Here is an 8,514-nt window from a genome sequence, read left to right as displayed (position 1 = left end):
CCCAGTGCTGACTTTTTATTGTCATGAGAAAAGGAAGAAAATTAGGAAGAAAAGGTTAAACACAAAGAATTGATGCATAAATCTGATTCGCAGAAGCCTTGAAAACTATGACATATATGCATGCATGCAGCTGCAAAATATACGCAACTTCGTGCTTACAAATCTAGATATGCTTAAATTAGGATCTATACGACTTTTCAAATGTTAGATGTGTGCTATGTAAGTGGATTTTGCTTATAAATATATATTATATGCTTTGCATGCATGCTGTACATGAGTTGTCATGAAAGAATCAGCATTATCCTATCCAATTCGTCTAGAGTGTTTAATTGGTTCTCGCTTAAGATCACTTGTTAATTTGGAGGCCAGAGTGCTTTTAAGATTATTTATTTGTATGCCAATGGCTAAATTACTTGGTTATATCTCATGTCAAGAAAATAGAGCTAGCTAGCAATCACTCTTTTGTTATATATATATATATATATATATATATATAATGCATGCAGAATGATGATGAAATTCAATGCGATGGAGCACATGGGTACTTATCGCGCGTGTTCATGTCACACTACAACAAAAAATTGATTTTGGGACGAAATGAAAATCGTCCCAAAAAGTTAGATTTTGGAACGTTCCCAAAAAATGATGGATAGTCCAGACCGTTCGAACGCGTTCAAACGGTCTAGTTAGGGACGAAATTTTGTCCCAAATTAGTTAAATGTTCAAACACTAAATGTATACCATTCAAACGTATAAATTTTACCGTTCGAACGTAATTTTGGCGCGTTAAGTAAAATTTTTTTAGAGGGAAACTGATTTTATCGTTCGAACGTTAATTTTTTATTTTTTATCGTTCGAACGGTGACCAGGGGTAACTAATTTTTTATTTTTTTATTTTTTTGCAGAATTATATTTACATTAACTAGTAAATATAAGAAATTGGTTAATTAAATAATAGGAATAATATAAATTAATAATTAGTTTAGAAAATATAAAATAATACTATTTCATATTTAAATACTGAATTTACAAAATACAAAATATTGTCCATACTTAAAACAAAAACTAAATAAAAAAAAAACAACAATAGAAGGTACTAATTAAGACCCAAGTCTTTGCACACTTCCTCGACTGCAGCTATAAGTTCCTCTATTTGTGTCAGTCGAGTACAGATGGTGACCTGAGTCGCAGACATGGCATCAATTTGTGTATGAAGCATAGACACAGCAGAATGGATCTCCGTACGCATTGCATCAATCACCTCTGATGTCTGTTCGTTGATCGCTGCACGCACAATCTCGTTCATCTCCTCACGAGTAACATTGTTTACTGATACCTCAGCTTGTGTGGATGTCCCAGCAGCTGATACTCCATGATCTCCCGGCTCTGCATCTCTCTAAGGATCAACCTGATCTGGAACATGTCCACGAAGACGCAATCTCGAGTGTTCCGTGCTGCGTGAGAGGGTGGTGCTGTTTATCGGTCCCATCGGCTCCCGTTTTCACTCGGCAACATCAGGCACAACACCGGCAAACAGTAGAAATCGAGTGATCAGATCCCAAACGGCAGTATATCCATCGAAATGTACTGAGACTCTAATCGAATCCTATCGAATATATACTCCACCAAGTCGATAGGAATGCCACGAGCGACCCGTATCATAAATTTCGTCCAATCAATGCCAACCTCTGTCTTGTGCTGCCGAGGGTCAATGTTGTTGGCAATTATCAAATTCAAAATCTTGAAGAAAGAGGATAAATTTGCCTATTTGATGCTCTTCATCCCTTTATACAATGGAGCATCTAGACCAACAACCAAATCCCTCACCTCATGATCAACAAGGGTATCGATCTCATCAGTATAAATTGATGCCTCCTCCTCAGCTGTCTTCACCTCAGCTAAAAGATTAGACTCTCTAGGCACCACATTCGGATATTCATCTGGCAACATAGGACTACCGAGATGCTCAGCAAGTAGTACCTGTGAAAATACAACAGGTACTCCTTGGACGGAGATCCTGTAGGCCCCTCCGTCATCGGGGCTGGCACTACCGAGCTTTCTATAGAACTCAGCAACAATATCAATATAGGAGACTGGCTCCCATGCTTCCTCTCGTGCGTCTAGGATAGGTTCCCAACCACGATCGCTGAAGACTACTGGCAGTTAATGACCCTCCCAGACAAGACTCTAGAAATTAGAAATCTTCACTGGTCGCTCCAGTGAAACAGTCCTCTCTCTAACCGGACCACTACTAGTCTCACCACGATTGCGTCGCTTACATCCCGCCATAGAAGAAGACATTATAATCAACCTGAAATTTATAATTAAAAATTAGATACACAATATTAACAATAAAAATACATTAAATAACTATTCACAGTATACATCAAGGAATAACAATTTAATAAAGTGAGACATTGTGAACAAAATAACTTTTAATAAATAATATCACTTTATTTAATATTAATGTGATTAATATTAATAGAAATATTAATATTAAATTTTATATTTTTAAATTATGACATTAATTGTATTATAATATAGAAATTATTTTTAATTAAAATTGATTGGAACTATAATATGGAAAAAAAACAATTAACAAATATTACTAAAATGAGTTTATACCGTTCGAACTTCTAGAATAGTGATCGAACGGTAAAACTGTACCTTTGAACGTGTAAAATAACGTTCGAATGTTTAACGTTTACCGTTCGAACACCCAACGTATAGGTCGAACGATCCATCTAATGTTCGAACGTCTAAATGGTCGAACGGGTTACTACTTGGCTCAAACGTTTGAACGTCTCAAACAACATTCAAACATTCAAACACCATTCAAACAGTTTTGACTAACGGCCGAATGGTTGGATGAACGTTTGAACTCCCAACCAAACGTTCAACCGGTTAGTGAATATTGTTCAAATGCTTTCTGTAGCGTTCGAACGATATTCGAATCGATTCGGCTTCCAGCCGAGTAGACTCAGCCATTGAAATCCATAGAATCCTTCGATTCCATGGATTTTTCACCCAAATAAATCAAATACAAAGCTAAATAAACATTCATACAAAGGATTAAAGCAAATCTACGGTGAGTATTGATGGAAAAATGAGTTTATCATGATTCAAACAAATAATCCATCAAAACCTAAATCTAAACGGTAAAATGCTTTGAAAAAGAAGAATACCGGTGCCTAGATCGATTGGCTTCGAGTGGGTACTCTTTACGTCGGAGAAGACGGTGTTGAATGGCGGAGATCGACGGTTAACGGCAGAGAACCACGTAATGCACACGTTTGGCTTCCGTGAAAATGACGTCTGGGGTAATTTATATATGCAATACCGTTCGAACGGTAAGTTAATATCGTTCGAACATATTAACTGTAATTTATTGCCAATTACGGTTATTATTAAAAGATTTGTTTATTATAGTAATAATTTTTCATTATTACTATATTTATTATTTATAATATAGTATATAGTATATTTTCATTTAGGTAATTATATTATATTATATTATATTATATTATATTATATTATATTATATTATATATAGTATTGGGAATATGATGTAGTATAATATAGTATACTATATAGAGTTCTCTATATAATAATATTAGGTAATATATAATAGTGTTATATGTTATATGCATGTTATGAGTTGTTTAGTATATTAAGCTAATTATATTATAGTTATAAGCTAATTAACTAACACTCTATTCTAGCACTATAGATGACATTATATCATATGATAGTATGTATGTTATATATATTACGATATATTAACATATTAATATATATAGTAATATTTGATTATAATATATAATCATGCATATATATTATAGCTATTGATGTCAAGTTGTTCATTAAATTAAACTAAACAATCGTATGTCAATTGTTTTTTAAATCAAACTAAACAATCGTATACCAAAGAGATTCTGCAGTGAATAAGGTATGCATTCTCTGTATAATAATTCTTAATCACTGTCTCTGAGATCAGAAGCTTGTAAGCATTTTCTCCGTCTTATTTAGCAATTTAACTTCATTATTTTACTTGACATATCGAATTTGTAAACCTAATCAGATAAAAAACAGTTCATTTCGATTACATAAAATGTCTTAAGTTTTGTACTCTTGGAAAGAAATACACTTTAATTTGATTCAGTTTGGCTTGAAACTTTTATAGGACATCAGTAGCTATAATTTAGTGCAAATCCAATTTTTAATCGAATAAAAATTTGAGTTTGAGTATCGTTTGAACGCGTACTATTATGTGTTCAAACGTTTTTTACCCGGGATATTAACGTTCGAACTAAATATTTCACGTTCGAACGCTAAAATCACGGGGGAAAACTTTCCCGTAAAATAATTTCATGTTCAAACGGTTAGTGAGTTACCGTTCGAACGCAAATGTTCTACATTTAGACCACAGAACCTCACAATTTCGCGCTTGTCTCACCGCTCCCAAAATCACTCCCAGTTCATTTTCCATATAACCAGCGCCATTCTCTCTCAATCCAGCCTCCAAATATTTTTTGCATTCATCCATCTCGTATATTTTCGGATTAAGGGGTTATTTGTACTGTTTTTTGAAGAGCTTTTTCAACGTTTTGGGCATTACGTATACTCTTGCAATTTCATCTATCAAAATCAGGTATTTATGCTATCTTTGACTCATTTTGGTTGGAATATAAGTGTTTTCGTTTGCTGCACTGAGTTTGTGATATTGTGTGCTTTCGTTTGATGTAATGAGTTTAATATATGTTGGAATTTTCAAAGATTGAAGACGATTGGAATCTGTTCCAGACCCGTTCGAATGGTACACGTTTACCGTTCGAATGTGTGTTATATGTTCAAACGATTAAGTTAATCGTTTGAACGTTATGTTGGTCAGTGTTAAAATGTTAAGTATATGAATTTAGTTTAATTGTCAAATAATTAAGAGTTTATAATTGAACATATACTTAAAATTTAAATTAATCAATTGAATTTTAAAAAAATACAAATAATTAAGATTTAATATTGCTTAAATACTTAATATTCTCCATTAATGAATTGAAAGTTAATTAAAATACAAATAGTTAAGAATTAATAATACTTAAATACAAATATTCTCTATTTAATAATACTTAAATACTTTAAATTTAAATTAATAAATTTAAAGTTTGGAATTAAAATACAAATAGTTAAGATTTAATAATATTTAAATAGTAACTATTTAAATTAATAAAATTAAAGTTTGGAATTAAAATACAAATAGTTAAGATTTAATAATATTTAAATAGTAACTTTTTAAATTAATAAAATTGAAGTTTGGAATTACAATACAAATATTCTAGATTGAATAATACTTAAATACTAACTATTTAAATTAATAAATTTAAGGTTTGGAATTAAAAGACAAGTAGTTAAGATTTAATAATATTTGTTTACTAACTATTTAATTTAATCAATTGACTTTTAATTAGCATTTCTTGCATTGTTTGTAGGATACATATTAGCATATCTTATATTGCTTGTTCATCAAAATAAACCTTAGACCCGTTCGAGAGTTATCAATTTGGATGAATTAAAAGATTGATAACTCTTGAATTGTCCAGAGTGGACAGTTTGGAATTGTAAGATCATTTTCGCAAACTATCGATCTATATCTGTTATACGTCCAACATTAAGATTTTGGTAGATTCATTCATCCCTTGTTCTCCGGATATGCATGATGGCGATGGTGTATGAACGTGTTAAACGTCGGTGCACACAACTAGACGAGCATATGTGGAGAATTATGAGGAGATGCTTCTGAAATTTTGTTGGGCGTGACAGATTATAGAGGATAGGTTTGCAACTATGATCTTACAATTTCGAATGGGATAGGACCAACTACCCGGTTGTAAGGTGACATACTCCTTGATTGATACATGATACATGCTTGTTTGTTGATGCATACGTGATTGTTTATAATGAAGATAGTCAGCATGGATAAGAGTTGGATGCGAGTTAGCGATCGAGAGTCAGAATTACAACGTATATGCTGAAGGTGTTAAGAAATTCTTAGAGTTTGCATTGGGTACATGTGATAGTGATGGGCGTATTAGATGCCCATGTAAAGAATGCAGGAATTTGCGCTCTCATAAGATAGACTTGGTGAGAGAGCATCTGTTTGTGAAAGGTATTGACAAGGGTTATACTAATTGGGTCTTACACGACGAACCATATCCACCTTCATTCGATATTCCACATGAAGAAGAAGAGATCGATGAAGATGTACAACCAGATGTTGTTGGAGATGAATATGATGAGGATATGGAAGAAATGTTAGGTGGCATTGGTGCGGGAATGTTTATAAATGAAGGTGGCACGGACACATCAAGTTCAAATGATGGGTCCATAATACTTTTGCACGATTGTGGAATGAGTCACAATGTGAGCTATATTCAGGATGCAGAAGACACAGTAAGTTGTCATTTACTGTAAGACTGCTTCACATAAAATCAATGTGCCGATTATCAATTAAGGCTGTCAATATGTTACTCAAGTTGTTTAAGGAGGCACTGCCATCAGATAATACACTTCCTTGTAACTTCTATGAAGCAAAAAAATTGAAACGAGGACTTGGATTTGATTACAATGTAATACATGCATGTAAGAATGACTGCATATTATTTTGACAAGAGAATGAGCAGTTGAACGAATGTCCCATATGCCACGAATCAAGATGGACATCTGACAAACAAAATGTGCAGCAAAAGGTAGTATGCCACTTTCCATTGACACCTAGATTACAACGATTATATATGTCACGTGCAACGTCTGCAGACATGATATGGCACTCATCAGCCAGAGTTAGAAACAATGATATTTTATCACATCCTGCTAACTCCCAGGTGTGGAAGGAATTTGATAAGGAACACCCATGGTTTGCAGAAGAACCACGCAATGTGAGACTTGGGTTGGCAACAGATGAATTTAATCCGTTTGGGAATATGAGTATTAGTCACAGTACTTGGTTAGTTGTACTTATGCCATATAATCTACCACCGTGAAAGTGTATGAAAGATCTATATTTCATGATGAGTTTACTCATTCCAGGTCCGAGATCATTGGGAAATGATATAGACATACACTTACAGCCATTGATTGCAGAATTGAAAGATTTGTGGGAGAATGAGATTGTCACATTTGATTCATCAACAGGCAAGTCGTTCAAGATGCATGCTGCAGTTTTATGGACAATAAATGATTTTCCAGCTTATGGAAACTTGTCAGGTTGGAGTACTAAGGGGAAAATGACATGTCCAACTTGTAACAAACATACTAAATCTGAATGGCTCACTTACGGGAGGAAATTATGTTTTATGGGTTATTGTCGATTTCTACTTGGTGATAATAGATAGCGGGAAAATTCACAAATGTTTGATGGTACTGTTGAGTGGGGCCAACCTCCACCATATTTGTCTGGTGAAGATTTACTTGCACAATTTGTAGATGTTGGTTGTAATGAATTTGGTAAAAAACATCGAAAGAGAAAATGAGCTACATCTGAGTTGAATTGGATTAAGAAAAGTATATTTTTCGATCTTCCATACTGGTCAAAGTTAAAATTACGGCATAGTTTTGATGTTATGCATATTGAAAAAAATATATGCGAATGCGTATTGGGAACATTGATGTCAATTGAAGGAAAAATGAAGGATACATTAAACTCAAGGAAGGATTTGAAGCGGTTGGGAATAAGACCGGAAATGCAGTTGCAAGAAAATGATTCGTCCGTTTACCCCGATTGGATGGTATACATTGTCAAGGAATGAAAGGGCTACTTTTTGTGAGTGGATAATGAAAATTAAATTACCGGATGGTTATGCCTCGAATTTGACAAGGTGTGTGTGAACAAATGATTGGAAAATAACTGGGTTAAAAAGTCATGATTGTCATGTCCTTTTGCAGCGTATCTTACCTATTGGTATCCGTAGGTACTTGACTAGAGACGTGTGTGTGGCTTTGACTGAGTTGGGTTTATTTTTCAAAGACTTATGTGCACAGACATTAAATGTAGAAGCTTTGGATTGAATGGAACGGGAAATTCCCATAATATTGTGTAAGCTAGAAAGTATTTACCCACCGTCATTTTTTGATGTCATGGTTCACCTAGCCGTCCTTTTGCCACGTGAGGCTCGACTTGCAGGACTAGTTCAGTATAGATGGATGTATCCCATCGAACGATTTCTTGGAAAGTTGAAATGAACAGTTGGTAACAAGGCTCTCCCAGAAGGATCAATTGCAGAAGCATATATTGATGATGAGTGGCATACCTTCTGTTCCAAATATTTCCACGAAGTTGACACTAGGTTTGATTGGCCAGAAAGAAACTTTGACGTTGACAAAGCAAGACAACAAAATGTGTTTTTTGTGTTTTCCCAACAAGTACGTCCACTTGGTGCAGTGCGTGGTTATGACTTATGTGGAAGAGAGTTTGAGAAAGCTCAGTGGTACGTGCTGAACAATTGCCCTGAGATAGAGAAT

This window comes from Carya illinoinensis, chromosome 15, assembly GCF_018687715.1.
Source record: "Carya illinoinensis cultivar Pawnee chromosome 15, C.illinoinensisPawnee_v1, whole genome shotgun sequence".
Lineage (NCBI taxonomy): Eukaryota > Viridiplantae > Streptophyta > Magnoliopsida > Fagales > Juglandaceae > Carya > Carya illinoinensis.
Note: the sequence above shows the minus strand (reverse complement) of the source record.